Source organism: Lepidochelys kempii, chromosome 1 (assembly GCF_965140285.1).
Source record: "Lepidochelys kempii isolate rLepKem1 chromosome 1, rLepKem1.hap1, whole genome shotgun sequence".
NCBI classification, from domain to species: domain Eukaryota; kingdom Metazoa; phylum Chordata; order Testudines; family Cheloniidae; genus Lepidochelys; species Lepidochelys kempii.
In genome coordinates, this window is record NC_136380.1 from 209,146,496 (window position 1) to 209,166,046 (window position 19,551).

General features: G+C 42.9%; 1 protein-coding gene across 2 annotated transcripts in view; it reads right to left on the reverse strand.

Annotated features, from left to right (window-relative positions):
• The window catches only part of WARS2 (tryptophanyl tRNA synthetase 2, mitochondrial), an 83,261-nt gene that overhangs the window by 54,333 nt on the left and 9,377 nt on the right, over positions 1-19,551 (reverse strand). The window lies entirely within an intron of this gene.

The window sequence follows — 19,551 nt, forward strand, 5'->3', positions numbered from 1 at the left end:
AGGGGATGGGAGAGAAGCTCTGCTCTGACAAGAAAAAGGAAAGCTGTTACTTGTAATTGGACTCTGCATAGTCACACTCACGGGTTGTGCCAGCTGCTGGAGCCTAGAGTGTGGAACCTCCTCCAAACAGTACCTGTTACAGCATTTATGTCCCCACTCCTACTTCTCTGCTCCCAAACATCCTGGGGGCAAAGTTACAGAGAGGAGTGGGATGCCCTTCTCTGCCTCAGTTCCTTCCAATAGTTCATCAGAGAAAGTGTTCATTAGACCTCTGAGGAAGAGGGGAAGATTGATGGGGAGTGTGACTATGCAGCATTCATTTCTAAGAACTCTGGTTACAAGTTAGTACCCTCCATTTCTTTCCAGAGTCTCCTGCATATTCTCGCTTATGGGATAGTTTGGCAAGTAATACTCCAACCAGGAGGAGGATTAAAAAAGACTGATGTACGGCTCTAACAAACTGTGCATCAGTTTGAGCTGTCAGATCTGACATGTAATGTTTTGTGAAAATATGTAGAGTTCCAAGTGGCAGCTTTACATGACTCCTGATCAGACACATCTAAAACACGCTATGGCCATGCAATCTAATACCTAGAGGGGAGGAGAGTGCTGCTATATATAATTTTTCTGAATACATTGTTCAATCCATCTGGAAATGGTTGGCGATGATACTGCCTGATTCTCAAGAGCGTCCACATATGAAATAAACAATTTACTGGATTTGTAAAATTCCTGAGTTCTATTAAGATAATAGGTGAGGGTTCTTTTAGCATCCAAATCATGTAAAGTGGATTCCCTAGTGTCAGGAAGGAGTTAAAATTCAGCCAGCAGAAAAGACAGAAACTGCTGAGAAGCAAGGACATAGTTTCTGTCAATACCTGATAACTTAGCTCAGCTTATATGGTCAATGCCCGCCCAGTAACTCAGCTCTTAGAACAGTGCTAACCCTCCCTTCACAACCCACCGGATGTCTGTAAGCACTCATCCCTACCCTCCCTTCCACCCAGCCTCTTTCCCCTGCAAGGTAGCCATAGATGCTTGATACAACGGGATGACCTCTATACCTACGTACTGTTCCTATTTTTATCTTTGTTTAGGGTTCTCCCTTGATTTGTAACAATGTCTGTCTCTGTATGTACAGATAAATACAAATAAACTGATAAGAGAATGTATATAACTGGCCACTATGGCACCATATTTTTGAAGCTGCTTGTCAGTCTTCCTGGTACCGTGAATAAACCCCTTCAGTATTGTCTGTGCTTGCCTGATTCTTGGGAAAAAGAATCTTTGTGCCTAACACCAGTTTGGGAAAGAAAATTGGTAGATTTATAGTTTGATTAACATGGAATAATGACATAATTTATGGTAATGATCTAGGGTATAGCCTGAAAACTACCTTGTTTCTATGAAAGATAGTGAAAGGAGGGTGTGATAAGGACATGCAATCCACTAACTTGTCTAGCAGAAACTCTAGCAATAACAAAGGCAACCTCAACAGACAAATGAAATAATGAACACTCCACCAAAGGTTCAAGCTTTATCATTACAAGTTTATTAGGCCAGGTCTACACTACAGACCTATATCGGCATAACTATGTCACTCAGGATGTGAAAAAGCCACACCCCTGAGTGATGTAGTTATACTGACCTAATCACCCCGCCCCCCCCACCCCCGTGTAGACTGTGCTATGTAGACGGGAGAACTTTTCCTGTTGACATAACCATCACCTCTTGGGGAGATGGATTCACTACACTGAAGGGAGAAGCTCTCTCACCAGCATAGTAGTGTCTTCATTGAAGTGCTACAGTGGCACAGCTGCACCGGTACAGCTGTGCTGCTGTAGCAATGTACCCCAGCACTAAAGTGAGGTCCCATGCAGGTACAGGATCTTTCACTGGTAGATATAGATTTGCAAGTCCCTTCAGGAACCTTTTAACTGAACCATGTATAAATACCAATTTATTATCTAATTATGGTCTGTCAATATAGCCACTAAGGGAACCTCTCTGAAGAATCTGAAAGGCCCTCAGAGGCTTCAAATGCAATAAATACTTTAAAATATATTGAAGAGAAGCCAGTTCTGAATGCTCTGGTTTGATGTGCATCCAAGTCATAAATCTCAACCATTTAAGCTGCTAACATCTACTGGTCAATTGTCTTTAAGGATGCACGGCCAGGAGCCTTGCAGAGAAGGCGGGGACAAAGCTCTCCATCACCCAACCATCTGGGGATGAACTGGAAGAAGGGGACCAGACCAAATACTGCCTCCTCCATCATAGCAGGGCAGAAACCAATAGAATGTTGCCCTACTGAACCTTCTCAGCTTGAGGATTAATTGAGGGAGAAGCTGGCTAAGGGCCTCCAGTGGATTAAATTACACCCCAGCTCCAAGGAGGAGAGTTTGGGTACTCCTGGCTTAAGGAGAAAAGTAATAACTGGCTGAATTATCCAGCTCCAGGAGGAGGGCTAGTGCTCCTGTTTAAGGAAAGACAAAGAGACTGAAAGGTAACCCAGGAGGGACTGGGAACAGGACCCAGAAGGCTGGCTTCAGAGAAGTCCTAAAGGCCAGAATATCCTTTTGTTTATTTTGGACTTTTGTTTGGACTTATTATGCCGAAAATGAATTGAACTCAGAGTGATCCAGCCAGAGGGCCCAGGTGAACCAGAAAACCTTGGGGAGGAGGAAACTGAGGCAGGGAGTGCCTGGAGTGCCACATTCAGACAACAGGGCAGGCACACCCTGTGATACAATGGAAGGGGAGGAAAGCACAGAGTAGGTCTTTTCTCCAGTGCAGAAGAAACACATCCAATATGGAGTTTCAGATGCTTCCTGACCTGGAAAAGAAGAGTCTATACTTTGTGTTGTGACTTGTTGCAACCAGGTCTATATCTGGACAACCCCATATTCTAGAGATCTCATGTATCACTTCCTTCTCTATAGACCAATCATGCAGCTGTACAGCCTCTCTGCTCAGTGGGTCCACTAGGTTGTTTTCCTCTCCTACAAGGTGCAGGGCTAACGGATAAATCTTGTGCTAAATGGGATGTTATATGCGGTGGGATCTGAGTTAATACACAGAATTCTTTCCTGGGTATCTGGCTAGTGAATCTTGCCCATGCTCAGGGTTCAGCTGATCGTCATATTTGGGGTCGGGAAGTAATTTTCCTCCAGGGCAGATTGGAAGAGGCCCTAGAGGTTTTTCGCCTTCTTCTGTAGCATGGGGCACGTGTCACTTGCTGGAGGATTCTCTGCACCTTGAAGTCTTTAAACCATGATCTGAGGACTTCAATAGCTCAGACATAGGTGAGAGGTTTATTGCAGGAGTGGGTGGGTGAGATTCTGTGGCCTGCATTGTGCAGGAGGTCAGACTAGATGATCATAATGGTCCCTTCTGACCTTAATATCTATGAATCTATGAAAATGCACCAGTCCCCTAGCTTGACTGCATACTTGAGATGAGTGAGCCTCTCTCCCTGCTTGTTCACAAAGTATATGACAGTTGTATTGTCAGTTACCACCAGAACCAGTTTTCCTTTGACAAAAGCCAGTTAAATTGCCCTCAGCTCCAGTAGATTTACAGGCAGTCTCTTCTCCTGATAGCTCCAATGTCCTTGAACTATCAGGGAATTTAAATAAGCTCCCTAACCATTGCTGGATGCATCCAAAGTGCTTGTCATTTATTAGGTTGCAGGACTGAATAAAATTTCTCTTAGAACTTTTATTCAAGTTCACCATGTCAAGAACTTTAGTACATTCTGTGGTATCGCTGGAAATTTCTGTATGCTGTCTGAACTGGGTCAGTAGTTTAGAGATAGCCACTACTATAGAATCCTCATTATGAGACAAGCACATGGTGCGTGACACATATTCCCAATGCCTTTAGGCCGGTAAGTATTAGGACAAAACGACTGCCTTCTGAGAACACTGTCAAGGTTTAAATCTGAGAAATCTGTCATCTGGAACAAAAGCGCTACCCTACAGAGAATTTAGGATTACACCTATGATGGAGCCCTCTGTGTGGTGCATAACTGAGATTTCTTTATATTTATGAAGAGACCCAGGTTCTTTAGTAGAAACATGATATACTGAATTTCTCTGAGGAATCCCTCGCATGATGTTGACTTCAGAAGTCAGTTGTTTAGTTATGGGTAGACAAACAAGTCTTGTATTCTCAAGGGAGCTGCCACAGCAGAGAGGCATTTCATAAAAAGACTGTGGAGGCCATAAACAGCCCAAGAGGGAGGACCCTATATTGAAAGTGTCTTTGACCCACCATAAACCAGAGCTACTTGAGGTGAGTTGGTCTTATAGCTATGTGAAAATAAGCATCCTTGAGGCAGAGAGCTGCAAACCAATCTAGGAAATAAAAGGGATGTACACAGGTGTCAACAAACAGAAGCAAACATTTTTGATAAAGGTGTTGATCTTTCTTAAATCCAGAATAGGACAAAGTTCACTTTCCTTCTTTGGTATGAGGAAGTAATTTGATTAAAAATCCAAGCCCCAGAATTCTTTTGGAAAACTCCTCTATAGCACCTGAGAGCAGTAGAGACTGTACGACCCATAACATCATATGCTTGTGAGAGAGGTCCCAGAACAAGGAAAGGGGATGAGGGGGCTGGATGGAGGCACAGTATTGAATTGAACTCCATACTCTTCTTCTATAATTTCCCATATCCTTTTGGCAGATGTTATTGACATCCATTTGTTGATAAAGCGAGACAGTCCATTTCTGAATAAGGAGTGGCAAAGAGAATGACAGGTAAAATTGACGGTGGTATCTAAGTGTAGACACAGACAGACTTAATCCCAGGGACCAAGCAGTAGATTTTGGATCTTCTAGTTTTTCTAGCAGCTCATTTGTTTTTCTAGCAGCTCCTTTGCTAAATCGACCATCACCTTCAAAGAGGGGATCCTCTACTTATACCCTTGTTTCAGTAGGAAAAGTAGATGATTTTAACTAGGCAGGCCTTTCTATAATAATAGCCAAGGCTACTGCTCTGGCTAACAAATCAGAAGCATAAAAAAACCTTGCGCTTAGCATATGTTTAGCCATATTCTGTCCCTCTGTCAAAATGGTATAAGCCAACTTAAGTTGGCCCTCAGGCAGTTCGAGGTGGCCACCAGGCCGCACTTAAATAAAGGTAACCATCTTTTCCCAGAAGTGAAATTGGTAACGAGATATTACTGCCTGATAGTTTACTACTCTAATCCCCAAGAAAAGAAAACAAAAAAAGTTTCCTTCCCAAAACATCCAATTTTTAACCCTTTTTATCATATGGTGGGAAATGTCCTTGTCTACTCTTCACCTGCTGAGAGCTGCTGCTTCCACAAGAAGCAGGATGTGAATGAAAAAAAGACAATCCTTCATAGGGAAGGTGGTATAACTTAACAGCCTTTCTGGAAATTGGTCTACACCAGCTTCTCAGCCCAACATATTTGGCAGGCTGTAGTAACTCATCCAAAATGGATAAAGAAAACTTGCTCTTCGATGGTGCTCTCCATATGTCAAAAATTGGATGGGAAGAGACAATTAGCACAGCAGGCAGTTTTAGAATTCCTGACATTCTGTCCACCAGCTTATGAAATTGTCGCGCAGTCTCTGAGGGAAAGGAAGCTGAAGTTATTCCCATGTTTTTATCAAATCAATCTGCCTCTAATTCTATATCAAGATGCTGAAAGTCCATTTGTGGGGCTAAGCATTCCTCCTCCTCAGAGTGTCTGGTACTACCATCGGGAATTGTTCCCTGAAGGCAGGGGAGGTAGACTGATCTTGGAAACTTGAAACCATTCCACAGTCTCCTCCTGGATCCTTATTAGAAGGGAGGTTCTTCTACCACACTTAGGTGATGGCATAAATTCCCTTGCTGAATGTCAAGAGGGCCCTGCAGCTCAAGGAGGCCAACCTTACCAATATCCTCCCATCCAGTACTATTTTACAACTAGGAAGGTAGGTAGGTCTAAAGGCATCATCTCCTGGATTATATTCCATTCCTGTAGAATAGAAGCTAGGCAGTGCCTCAGGTTGTTTAAGACTTTCCTGCTTTGGTTCCTCAACGTGGATGCAACCTTGGATTTGTAGCTGAGACAACTGGAGGCACTATCAAAACTGGAACATCCATATATTCAGAGGATCTGAGGGTGTCTTGGGAGGAGGTAGAGAAGACTTTGGATAAAAGCAAGATATTTCCTCCACTCTACCTCACTTATTAGAGGAACTGATCCCAACAGACATTTCTGAAGAAGCTTTTCTCTTCCTTTCCCTGAAGATACCTCTTGCAGATCAGTAAATCATTCCAGTTGGGGATCCATGTAGTACAGCGGTTCTCAAACTGTTGGTCGGGACTCCAAAGTGGGTCGCAACCCCATTTTAATGGCATTTCCAGGGCTGGCTTAGACTTACTGGGGCCTGGGGCCACAGCCAAAGCCCTGGGCAGCAAGGCTAAGGTTGGGCTTCGGCTTTGGTCCCCCCGCCTGAGGCAATGGGGCTCGGGCTTTGGCCCTCCTACCCAAGGTGGCAGGGCTTGGGTGGGCTCAGGCTTCGGTCCCCCCTCCTGGGGTCATGTATTAATTTTTATTGTCAGAAGGAGGTCACAGTGCAACGAAGTTTGAGAACCGCTGATGTAGTAAATTTCAGCTACCATCCTAGTACTATTCAGTTCCAAAGACAGCACTGTTATCTGGTCTGGTCATGCCTTTGCCATAACCTTCGGATCCATATGAATCACAGGTTCCACTAACAAAATGTCTTGTTTAGTTTTCAGTCTGGGAACTGATACTAATGGCCTGACTGATCTGAAGAGTCTCTCATCTGGGATCCGTCCCTGCTAACAGTGGCTGCTCTTTCCTTAGCCACCTTCATTAGATCCATGTGGTCTGATTCCAAGGGTCTTACACATGGCCCGTCCTCTGATGGATCCAAGGCACGTGGTGATGGGACCTCAGGAGTTTTCAGTTTTAACAGATCCCACATCTTGTGTGCCATGCATACAGAAGGTTCTAGAGTTCGGTCCTATGCCATTTCCTGAGTCTTCATAGTCCACGTAGTCTTAGAACTGAACCTGAAGCTAACAGCAGTCTCTTCTCTGTGTTCCATGCTCTGAGAGGAGTCAGACCCTATAGGCTGAACTGCCAAAGCCTCTTGAATCAAGGGTGCCTGTAGCCTATTTCATCTACACACTCTTAGGATAAATGTGTAGCAGATGGAACATCTGGATTGACAATATCCTTCACCAAGATACGAGAGGCACCTTAGATGAGAGTCTGATGCCAGGAACACTGCCAGACATGAGGCAGGTCCCTTGAAGCCTGCTCTTCTGTTCTTCTGATCCGCCATTACAGCTCTGATGGAACTAAAATTAAAATCACTTTTCTAACAGTAACTAAATTTACTAATATAGCACCCAATAATAACTAGCTTCTAATACACTTTACTACTGACCTAACTAATGGCACTACAGAAAAGCAAGGCTCCGGATCTAGGAGATCCAAAGAAGTTTGCTTCTGTGCCCAGGAGTCGTAGAGCACAGAGAAGCAGAAGTGGCAATAGTATAAGAAAAGCTCCAGTGCCAATGCCTTGGCATGAAGACACAGGGCTCACCTCCACAGACTCAGCACCCCAACCCACAAATCTCTTCACTCCCAGGCCTCCCACTCTTCCCTGCTAACCCCCACTCAACACTTCATGCCTCTCCAAGCTAGGGTCACTTTGCCTGCTCCCTAGCTCCCCCACCCCCTCGAGCAATGCAGTTAAAATGACCTAACCCCCCTACACTGAAGCACTACAACGGTGCAGCTTCTGCGGCGTAGATGTACCACTAGAGCATTTTAAGTGTAGACGTACCCTAAATAATTTAAGCATGCAATCAATGCAAATCAACCTAGAGTTTAGTATGGAGTCACTACTGACCCCTCCATACCACAAATAAATGTGACAGGTCCTTGTGCTATAGATACTGGAAAATATTGAGATCTTAAAGGGTATATTCCCCATTCAAATACAGATCCTGTGCTATTTATTGATATAAATATTTGGAGGAAGATTACAGATGAGCTCAAAATTAAATATGGGCTTAATGTTCTATTACACAGTGTAGCAGTGGAATAGGCAGCATATTCTTCAAGGCAAAGCCCAAGCATAGCACAATACGGATTGTGGATAGAGTTAATGGATTCATGGCAAATAACAACACATCTGTGAATGGACAAGATATTGAAAATGGGCTAAAAGAATTTTTAAAAGGGGTTTTTAATTTTGTTTGTATGTACAAATGGTAAATAGCTAATGATACAAGGTTCGCTTAGTACTTGAACAATGGTGGAGTCAATGAGAGAATTAAATGGTAGCAATACTAAACTGGTTCTGAGTTCAGCAATTATCCAACATAAAATGGTGAAGTTGCAAAAAAGATACCACAAAGCCAAGCAAGCAGAATAATAAGAATTAGACTAGACTGGAACTGGATACAGCACTAGAGAATACATTGCAAGGAACAATCTTCCTTTGGCTTCCAGCTGAGGGACCAGTTTACTAGAAACCTTTCATCTTTAACTCCTTCGATTCTATCCATTAAGAAAGAAATGTTTCACAAGTAGGGGAGTACGAAATATTCCATTGTGTTAGCAAATGTCTGTATAAAAACCGTTATATGCATCCCTGATTCATTGCTACTACTAAAAAATATACAGAAAACATTGCTTCTTTGGACACAGTTTATGTTTCTCGTCTGAACACCCTGTGAGGATTAGTAGGTAGCATAGCAGCATGGCAGGGGAGTCCTGCCAGGTAGTATAAAATCACAGGGCTGGAATGTGCTTCAATGGAGTTGTGAAATCATGGGATAGGAGTTGTGTATTCTAAAGTACAGAGGTGAGAAAATGACAAAACTGAAAGGAGTGAAGACTTCCCAATGGAGCAGAGTGAAAGCCACAAGACAGGTGTCCTTAGCCCTCAGGCTCTCTCTAAGGCATCTGTAGTATGTGCAGCGTGAAAGTCTGTTATGTGTGTGTTTAAGTCTACATGGTGAGCATGTAACTCCATAAAGGTTGTGTGTGGCAGATTAATCTATATACGAGTCTACAGTGTGTGTCAGAGGAAAGGGGAACCTTTTCAGACACTTCATTTGCTTTATCACATTTTCCTTCAATAAGGCTTCTGCATTCGGTACTACTTATTACTCCCTGGCATTCCCAAAGGAAAAAATTCCACACCTCAGACTTTGGAACTTGCTACTCAACCCAGGTGTGGTGGTAGGTCTTGCCATTTAAATAAAATGTGAAATGTGGCAAGGTTCAGCTATTCCTTCACCAAATCCTATCTTTCACGAGAAGATGAACAGCTACCCCTCCTGACAAATGCAAAAGCGTAGGCCACTGACTTCCATATCTCTTGCTCTTAAATGATCACAAGCAGGCTTGGTACCATTTGATATTTTCCCCCAATCTTAATAAAAAATAAAAATCAATATTAATTAACTATTTTTACAGTTGCTGGAATTTAAGGGAGGGTAGGAGTGGGGCAGTGCTGACAGCGGTGCTGCAGGGGGTTCCCAGCATAGTGCAGGGGCTCAAGATCCCTGGGTGCAAGGTGTGGGGAAGGATACAGTCCTGGCCTACAGGAACAGAGCCCTCAGCCAGGCCTGCAAGGAGGAGAAGCCAGTGGTCATGGGGGAGGCCACCACACTGCTGAACAATTCCAGCCTGGGATGGCCTTCGCACTCCAGGCTGGTGAGTGAGAATGTGGGTCCGTGACAGCGAAGCTGTAGAGGGCTCTCTGCATGACTGAGGGGCCAACAACACCCCATCCCTTCAAGGAGGCATTCAGCAGTGGAGTGGCCTCCCTTGTGGCCAGGGGGTTCATCTGCCTCCTGGCTGTGGGGTAGTCTGCCAGGACTGCAGGCTCCTCTGCAACTTGTGCCTGCAGGGATCAGGTGTCACCGACCATGTAGCTGGGCAGGGAGCCCTCTACAGCCCTGCTCACTCACTCCCATGACAGCAGGGCTGCAGAGGGCTCCCTGCATGGCCGCAGGGTCAGTGACACCTGCAAGGTGTGAGGGGCAGGCTGCACTCACCACAACTGTTACCAATGGGTTTTGTTGTTGTTGATTTCAGTGCGTCATCTGAAAATGACATTTACCGACATCTATTGATTTAAATTGAATCCTGCCAAGACTAATCATAACTAAAACATCTGTGCTTACCTTATTGCTAGGGCCCAATCAAATTCACTGCCATGAAAAATGCGGCATGGACTGTGAAATCTTGTCTCCCCTGTGAAATCTGGTGTTTTGTGTGCTTTTACCCTATTCTATACAGATTTCACAGGGGGAGACCAGTGTTTCTCAAATTGGGGGTCCTGACCAAAAAGGGAGTTGCAGGGAGGACACAAGATTATTTGAGGGGGGTTGCGATATTGCCACCCTTACTTCTGCACTGCCTTTAGAGCTGGGCGGCTTGAGAGCAGCAGCTGTTGGCCAGGCACCCAGCTCTGAAGGCAGCACCCCGCCAGCAGCACACAGCAGTACCATATCCTGCCACCCTTACTTCTGTGCTGCTGCCTTCAGAGCTGGGTGGCTGGAGAGCGGCAGCTGCTGACTGAGGGTCCAGCTCTGCAGGCAGCAGCGCAGAAGCAAGCGTGGCAATACTATCCCATGCCATCCTTCCTTCTGCTCTGCTGCTGGCAGCGCTCTGCCTTCAGAGCTGGGCTCCTGTCCAGCAGCTGCCGCTCTGCCGCCACCCAGCTCTGGAGGTAGCGTCACCACCACCAGCAGTGCAGAAGTAAGGGTAGCAGTACTGCAACCTCTTCCCCCCCACAACTCCTTTTTGGGTCAGGACCCCGACAATTACAACAGGGTGACATTTCAGATTTAAATAGTTGAAATCATGAAATTTACAATTTTTTAAAATCCCCTGACTGCGAAACTGACCAAGATGGACCATGAATTTGGTAGGGCCCTACTTACTGCAGGACAACCAAGCATGTCCCACACCAAATTCTACCGTGTGACTCATTTTTAGAGTGTTCTTTAGAGACCGCCAGCCCCTGCATGCAATGTTGCCTTCTTTTTGGCATCAAGATAGAGCACTGCATGCAGCCACCCAGCTTCTCAAGAGGCTACACCTCCATGTTAAAGATAAGGATGCATACAATATCTGGACCTCAGCCTCCAAACTTGGTTTCCATAAGAAATCCACCTGTTGAAACGGGAGAATGTTGTGTAATTGCTGGATTCGAGGACAGAAAATCCGAGTGTTCCCCGCACTATTGTCATAAGCTGCATTTTTCAAGCCACAATGGCACTAGCAGTTGGCTTATATTGCTTATTTCATAGAATAGAATCATAGACTATCAGGGTTGGAAGGGACGACAGGAGGTCATCTAGTCCAACCCCCTGCTCAAAGCAGAACCAATCCCCAATTTTTGCCCCAGATCCCTAAATGGCCCCCTCAAGGATTGAACTCACAACCCTGGGTTTAGCAGGCCAATGCTCAAACCACTGAGCTATCCCTCCGCCCGAAGGGTACACTTATATTTACTTCTGTTGGGGGTGTACAAACACACACACACACGGCATATAGATTCTTCATACCATTATCAGGCTGATTTTGAACACCCACTGCTCACCAGGCACTTCAAAGGTCCACTTAATTTGTCCAAACATTTGCAAACAGGGCCCTCTTCCAGAACAAAAATTTTCTGAAAAGGTTGAAGCAAATAAGAGAAGACATTTCCAAGATTCGGGAGTGCCAAAAATGAATGGAGTGTTTGACTATGAAAAGTTTCCTCATTTGTTTTTGTCCCTTCACAGATCAAAAGTGGTTTGACCTAGGAAAAATGGCCAGATCCCCCGGTATGTTTTCCTGAGCTGTCCTTAGACATCAAGGAAGAGGGCCTTTTGCAATTTCCAAGGAGTCTGGAGATGGATTATCTATTATAGGAACTAAAACAAATACTTCAAGATAAGGCATGGTCCCCACGTGCCATTCATAATGTACATGAAGAAACTTCCAAGCTCTTGACCAGTATGGCAGCCTGAAATCCTCATCTAAATGGCTATGCCATTCAAACTTTAGGATGCTGGCAGACATACGTGCTATGTTTTATGTTATCTCTAATGCTTCGTGCACCATTCAGAGTAGTGTGTCACATGCTCCATTAGAGGTAAACAGCTGCAGCCAAAGTTTCACAATAAAGTTTCTCTATTGCATTCTATGACTTGTAACTGACTCAAGTTTATTTCAGCAAACTGAAGAAGAGCCCTGTGTAAGCTTGAAAGCTTGTCTCTTTCACCAACAGAAGTTGGTTCAATAAAGAATATTACCTCACCCATCTTGTCTCTCTAATATCCTGGGACCAAAGAGGCTAAACACTGCAAACAAGTTTATTTTGTTAATGCCTCTCCAAACTGTACAGATGTCCAAATCAGTATACACAACTTTTAGACATCCCTAACAGATGTCCAAGTGACAGAAACGGCAATAAAACGCATTCAAAAATCTAAAAAAAACTCTCAGGCAAAACTTTAATCTTTAAATAAGTTTGTAAATACCTATCTTGTAAGGAAAAGGCTTGACAACATTGTAGTTTTCTCAAATTACAGTAACATTATAAGTTTGGAACTTCCAAGGTCACGTTACATAAAAAAACCCCAAAAAGCAAACAGCCATGAAAACCTAACCCTAACTCTGACCTGTATCTCAACCCAGAGAACAACTGAAAGGCAGTAGATAATCCCATCTTCAAAAGCACATTTAATCATTGTGTCAGTGACTAAAATTACTGTACTGTTGTTGATTAACTGAGCACTACTGCTGTAGCATATAAACCGAAGTACAACTGTCTTTACATCACTACAGCAAAATACTTCCACCTTATTTAAGGCCATAAGCAGTCAGTCACTGAAAAAAAAATACAGATTTAAATCTCTTGACCAGAGGTGAACACTTTTTAGGAATTATCCTGAATGATATTCTGTGTAATTTCAAATATGAGTGCTGTCATACTGCAAAAGTTAGTATAGGCACATGGACCAGAGATTTTCAAAGGTGACTATTGATTTGGGGTGCCTCAGTTTGTATGTGCTCATTAAGACACCTTTCAAGGATCTGATTTTCAGAAAGTGCTGTGGATACACTTTCTGACAAATATCAGGCCAATTAATGCACCTTCAGTGAGCACCCACAAATTGAGGGACCCAAAAATCACTACTCACCTTTGCAAAATTTTGACCATGGCTACCATGTCTAGGGTTATGAACTTCATAAAGGATGAACCCCAAATTAAGTAGTTTTACACATCGAGATTATAGCAGGATCACATATATCAAACATGTATTACTGTTCCTCTGCTCCTCAGACAACTTAAACTATGTACATAAAGTGGATTTAAAGCTCAGTTCCTATCAAAAATCCTCCAGAAGTCTATAAGAATATCACCATCATATACTCAAGGTGCAATAGAAGAGTGGAAGCAGACAAGAGCAGAGTTAGGGTTACCTGGATGCCCTTAACTGCGCATTTCCATTCTTTCCAAATATTTTGTTGTTTTTAGCAAAATCTTAGCTTTGAACAGACAGGCCAACAGCTGCTGAAGTTTTGTAAAAACTACTAACGTTCCTGTAAGAGCTTTCTTTTTAAATAATTGAGAAGCATATTGCTTACAACCTTAACTCTACCAATGCCATAAACAATTTTTTTTTGCCTAGAAAGTTTATTTATATACAAGCTTGTAGCCCAGTGGGCCAGCTTACCTCTATTATATTCATGGCTTTGCATTATATTCTGCTTTTTATATTCAGTAGTAATACAAGGAACCTACAGGCTTGTATCCTGTAAGTCATTGGCTTCAGCCGCTAGCATGAGGCTTGAGGCCTATGAACTTTGGCACAGATAAACTTAGGTAACTCATAAATTTTGGGGAACTGGAAATAGAGTGCAGGGGGAAATTCTGTCCATAAGGACATCAGCCAATCACAGCACATGAACTCACACCAGCTTCTGGAAGGTTTTGGACGGAACATCCGACCACAAGAGTGCCATAGTAATGAATTGACATATATGTTAATGCGGTGAAATCATAAATACACTAACCTGTGGAAGAAGAACACCTTAACATTGGTAAGGGGAGGAAATACACATAAGGAAGCGGGGGAAAACCCCTAATGAATATGCATTAGAAATGGTAACGTCAGCGTAAAATATTATAAAAGTGGCATCCCAAGGCAGTAGTGGGGAGAGATGTAGCCCTTGGGAGGGGCCAGAATGATAGCCACTGGTGAAGATGAGGAGGGTGATGGTGATGAGGAAGATAATGGTTAACATTTCAGGTTGTCTTGCAAGGGATGGTGTGAGTGTGGATGTTCAGATGTACTTTCTGTATTATCTCTATCTACCTTACTGAGTTAGAGTGTGGGAGACTTTGCTAAATGTATTAATAAATTATTTATTTGTAAATATAAAAGAGTTCCTACAGTGTAAGTGTTGCACCTGTGCACATCGGGGTTCACAATTATATAATAATTTTAAAAATAATGGGTCTGATCTTTGGACAAGAACCTGTCAACGCTCAAAGTGATAGCTGGGAATTTTATTCATAATCTAGATCAGGCTACAAGCTACATGACAGCGAGAATAAAGGTTTTACTTGGCCACATTATTCGACAGAGACAAACTGATGAGATTATGGAGTTGAACCTGGAGGCACCAATCTATTAGTAGCCAAAAGAGGAGGGGATGGGACTTCTAATTTTCAAAACACCCACTAGCGAGATGCAGATATCAAGACCAAGCCCAGGGTACAAAAGCTTTTTGATAAGAACCCTCCCAGTAGCTGAGCATAAAGACTGGGCTTTTAACCCAACTGTTGCCTATGGACTTACTTTGCAGGCTGTCTCCAACCCTCATCCCTGACCCTGACCACCCCCTCAAACTCCTCTGCCCCCTCTGCAGCACAGAGCACCGGGTCAGGCAGAGGCTTTGCAGCTGTGCTGCCCCAGGATCTTGCAGCCCCCCCCACCCCCCCGCCCAGAGCATTGTGCCGGCAGCGCAGTGAGTCGAGGCTGCACGGGAGGGGGAAAGCGGGGGAGGGGACGGGGGCTAGCCTCCCAGGCCAGGAGCTCAGGGGCCGAGCCGGAGGGGCCCGTGGGCCGTAGTTTGCTCCCCTCTGCTCTAGCTAGTTTAGTCCTCTCATGAGAAAGTGCATAATATATATTTCAACCTCTGCAGATAATAAATGGCTAACTAGAGTTTTCTAAAACTCTCAAAAGTTCATCACTGGGCTGAAGTGAAAGCAAGCAAAGTTTCAGCCATAAGAATGAACGTTACACAAAGTGGAGAGAGTCACAACAGATTATTATAAGGGAAATTATTTTACAATCCAAACTCAAGCAGTCACTCCTCACAAATGCTATAGCAGTACGACCACTTGCTATTTTCTCGGAGCAGATCAGGTAAGGACGGGAGTGAGATTAGTAGACTCAGAGCTAATTCTAAACACAGGTGGTGAGCAAGACAGAGAGAACAGGAAGTGGAGAGGGGAATCACTGTTGGCATGTGGTGACGGGAAAGATTGATGGCTTCCCTCTCTAGTTTTCCCCACTGTGTAGGCAGGCAGGGGGTGGGGGAAAGGGACTGAGGAGCTGCTGTGCTGGCGACATAACACACCACCCAGCCTCCACAGCACTAGCACTGATTAATGGGGCTGGAATGACTCAGGAAACAGAGAAGAATCACTCTCAGACTTTTCTCCTTTTTATCGTTATTTTATCCAAGGCAGGTCACATTTCCAACCAAAACATCTTGAAATTTGTCAAAAGAAGAGAAACATGCAAGATTGAAAACCAGAGTGTCAGAAGGAAGAAAGAACAATATATAAGTGAATGCAGTCAAAAGAAAAGTGCCTGACATTGTAAGTGCCTGATCAAACATAAGTAAGATCTTCCCGAGGGGGTTGGAGAAGAAAACAAAACAAAACAAAACCTTGCCTCATCTTCAGGGACAGGAGAAATTCTCTGGCTATAAATATGAACTCTTGAATCTTTAGGGTCTGCACATAATTTTTACTTCCCTTATTAATATTTTGCAAATAAAAAGCTTTTGTTTTCTAAATGATATGCTGGTCTGTTAACATAGACTTACAAAAAAAAAAGTTTGAAGCAGTAAGAAAGGTAGGAACTTACCCTAACTCATTAAACCCCTGCATTAAACTGAGGTATACATTTTAAAACCTAACTGGGGCCATTGAAGTGCTATCATCATCAGGTATAAGCATTTGTTTCACTTTCTTTTTAAAAGGAACAGGGAAACCAAGGGCTGGTTTAGACATCAATTTTTTTGTGCTGATGTAACTAAAGTAATTTAATTACATCAGTGCACACTCCTAACGTAAGATGTACTTAAACTGGTTTAGCTTAATCTGGTAATCAAAATAAAATAAACTGGTATAAATGCAGTTTAAACTGATTTAAGTGCATTTAGAGTTAGGGGTTTGCACTGATGTAATTAAATTAAAGATTTATTCCGCGCAAGTTTTTGGATATAGACATGCACTAAGAAACTATATTAATGCACTGCCCCAAAACTTAGTTAATGTAGAGGTAAGGTTGTCCAGCAGTGCCTTGTACCCTTCCAAAATGCCAAATGCACCTATACTTGAAACTCTGAAAACCAGGAAAGAAAGATTTAAGATACACAACAGCCACGCCCCAAACCTGGAGCTGGCAAGTACTGAATGTATGAAGTAAATGGGCCATTTTAAGTGATGTGCTGGTCCCACAGAACTGCATTATCTTATTCATCTACAAACACTATAACTTCACTTTACTTTGTTACAGACAGCAGTATTGATTAGTGCAGGGATTACCTGCAGCAGGTTGACACAACTAACACTGCAGTAGCAGGAGAGAGACGTGCACCCAAAGGGATCACAGACCCCTCGTTTCTGTGCTGAGTTATGCGGGTTGTGCAAGCACAGGAGCATAAAATCTATTCTTGCCATGCGGATCTGTAGCAGTCTGCTAGCATACATAATAATGCAGACGTTGGTGCAAGTATGTTGCAGAGAAAGCCCTTAGGACAAGGGTCAAAGGATGGTAACATCTAGTAATTTTGGAATGGTTTGTGAAAAGCAGGTGAAAGAGTTGAGCAAAAGACAGATGTAGCCTGCTGGTGCCACTAAGCCTGCCCTAAACACAACTTTTCCCTTAATGAGGACAGGCGCTGACAATTCCTCCTATCACACTCCCATGCTGTGTCCTCACAGACGTCTGTTGGAGGGGCCGCACTGGTATGTCACACAGAGAACGCACAGTTATTGTTACAGGGTAGGGATGGTATGCTTCCTGGTTTTCAGAGGTTTAAATATAGGTTCATTTGACATTCTGGAGGGTTAAGATGCTCTGCTGGTCAAACTTAACTCTGCACTAAATTTTTAGTCAGCAAATTCCTCTTGTGTTTTGAGGAAGTGGTGGCAATGAGGGGGATAGGAGGTGGCATCCTGGGGACACCTCACTGCCACTCAGCTACCGATTCTACCCTCCTCCGAGCCCCTCCACACTCCCAGCAGGGCTGCAGGGGCCATGAGGAAGAAGGTGGTAACCAATGGGCTTTGAGGAACACATCCACTAACTGAAGATAGAAAAGCGGAGTTGGGGGGAGCCATAGAACACTTCGAATACTACAGCAGGGGAATTTTTCCTTTTCCATATGGGAATAATTGTACTGATATAGAGCACTTTTACACTAGTATAACCATGTCCACACTATAGGGTTGTACTGTTTTAAACTACACCAGTCAATTGAAAACTGCAACTTTCCGGTGTAGATAAAGCCCCCTCCCAAAAAAACCCCATTGTTGTGCAAGAAATGACAACGAAGCTCAATGGATCATGTGATCTGAGCCTGTCTTATTCTGACAAGTTTTGGGGAAGCGATTATAAAAACCCATTATAGGTAAGAATTGAACACTGACAATTTTGCAACCATTCTGTGTTCTACCTTGATAGAGATGTTCTGGAAACAAGGAAATGTGGCTTAGTATTTAGTACTTATAGCCTCGTGTGTACTATCATTCAGAAATAGAAGAAACCTCCATTTATTTGCACCAAATAAGACTGCTGGAAAGAAGTCTGATTTGTTTCCAAAAAGAAAAGTGATTTTAGAAATGAGGAGTAAGCAATACAGAGGCAAAACTTATTTTCAGACTATGAAAAGACAGTATGTAATTATTACCTTTTATTACCAAAACAATTCTCAGTATGGTAAAGTTTGGGCATCCATCATTATTTTAAGAATAATGACAATTGGACATACAAAGGGGTAGTAGCTAATTTATTGAATGCCTCCTTTTTCTGATCTCTGACTTATGTAAACAATTATTTCATTTATTTGTAAAAAAGATTTCCCAGTTTCTCTTTAGGAGAGGGCAACCAAATTCCCAACTGCCTGCTTCCCTCTCAGTGAACTAGCTAGCTAAGTTTTTATATTGCAATCACCACAGTAGTATCTAAATCCCTCACAAACATACAATCTCAGTTTCTCCTTCTCTGACCTTCAGGTGAAGGGAACTTTTTATATTTTATTGCATTTCTGGTTCAAGTGTGTAGTTGTATGCTAGCAAGACTAGCCCAAAAAACACAAACAAGGACAAACAGTATCAAGTCACATATAGAGTGGCCTTTTAAAAACGTGTGTTTTGGGTTTTAATTATTCAATTGTTCATAATACATCTTAAAAACCAGAAGATACATTTTTCTATTGGTTATTTTGTTTGGCAATTGCCTCAAGGCTGGAAAGGTTAGCTACTTTGTATACGGCGCCAAAATTAACACACCTGTTTAAAAACTTTCACTTTGTGGTCTCTGGCTCAAATCTAGCTCAGGTGGAAATGAAAGTTTACACCATTTGATGGTACTGTGAAGTGTGTGTGAGTTAGGAGTCTCATAGTGAGCAAATGTGCACATGACAAAAAACACAACTGGCCCTTCTTGCCCATTTTAGAAAAGTTATACCAATTTAAATGGATTTAAAATAGAACTAATTAAATCAGCGTGAACCCCTCACATAGACATATTTAAACTGTTTTAACCTTTACTTAATCAACATAGCTTGTGTTGCAACATTACTGAACTAAGATTTAAAAATCTTTTCTAAAGTTGACCAGGCCTAAATCTCAGACACACCAAAGACTGCATGAGCAACAGAAGTTGCATTCCCCCCCTCAAGAAGCCCAATCTACGTTGGGGTTGAAGCTCCCTAGTGGAGATCGGGCAGATGGGAGGCTTTCACCATCATTTATTGTGTTGGACCTATTCTTCAGATAGACAACTCTTCAATCTCTACTTCTGTATATATCCAAGAATTTTCACCAATGCTGCATTCACTTAAAACATTGTAAGAAACTACCAATTCAACCTAGCACCCTCTCACATCTAGAAACCTAATATATCAGCATATTTAACAGACACCAGCATAACTAACAGTTGTTTTTATGGCTGCTGCAAAAGTGGAAGCCATATTTTCTTTAATGTTACAATGACTAAGGGTAGACTTAAAA